Below are 1,026 nucleotides of genomic sequence, written 5' to 3'. Positions count from 1 at the left end.
GAGTATGATGGTGGTGTCATTTTCCTCTTCAAAAGAACACAGGTTGTTGATCTTGCACCGAACTAGATTCAAAAATACAAAGAATTAAGTAAGAGCCAGAGATGGACGATCATATATTGGAAATCCCTATCTGTCCGTATGGCGGTGCGCCCAGGGTCATAAAAACGAAGTATATATGTGACTACAAAGAGAAAAAGTATGACACTAGTTTGGGCGCACTCTTATTATTGTTTTCTTTTAAATTATGAACATATGAGAAATAATGACAACTTAGGCTTGTACTCTACACCTCATTAGAAAACTAAAGAATAAATATATACTGCACGTATCATCTGTATGACAATGGTATCAGGGAGGAACATCTATGAATGTATACAAGATAATGTGTGGAATGTTCAGATCCTTAATTATGCCTGGATAATTGCATAATGGAGGATGGCTACATCACAAGCAACCTCCGTCTGCCAAGGATCTGTACAAACTTGGTTTGTATTAATGCAACCCTGGATGGGGTAGGGTTAGTGAATGAGAGAGCCCACACACTTTATATGATGATATTTGGTAGTTATCCACTGTCTTAAATTGGTGAACTTATTGGAAAAATAGTTGGAGTCAGTAAAGTAGTGATACTGCTGTTGGCGTTCTTGCCCTAGGTAGATCTTCCTACTTCACCGGGTATTCCCTAGTAGTCACCCGTCTAGGTACTGACCCAGCCCACCTCCGTTTAGCTTCCAAGATCGGACGAGATTGGGCGTGAACGGAGGGGTATGGTCGTAGAGAGAAAATGTCCTACCTCGCCAATGAGAGTGCACCGAAATGGAAGAATGGGTTCCTTCAAAGAAGGAGAAATTTTGTAGGAAAAAGACGTGAATCTGCTGTCCCCGTTAGACTGACGGGACGTGTCCCGTGGTGGACTAGTCCGCCTGAATCGTGGATGAGAGTTCACAGAAGGAAGAAAGGCAAGAATGAAGAAAAGGAATTACACAGTTATATAAGACTCCTATTAGACGTTTTTCAAATTCTTAC

General features: G+C 41.2%; 1 pseudogene; it reads right to left on the bottom strand.

Moving 5' to 3' along the window:
* Positions 1-660: 660 nt before the first annotated feature.
* Positions 661-779, bottom strand: LOC135052132 (5S ribosomal RNA; annotated as a pseudogene).
* Between the last annotated feature and the right edge of the window lie 247 nt (positions 780-1,026).

This window comes from Pseudophryne corroboree, chromosome 2 (genome assembly GCF_028390025.1).
Source record: "Pseudophryne corroboree isolate aPseCor3 chromosome 2, aPseCor3.hap2, whole genome shotgun sequence".
In the NCBI taxonomy this organism is placed as follows: domain Eukaryota; kingdom Metazoa; phylum Chordata; class Amphibia; order Anura; family Myobatrachidae; genus Pseudophryne; species Pseudophryne corroboree.
Note: the sequence above shows the minus strand (reverse complement) of the source record. Positions and strands in the feature narration are given on the sequence as shown.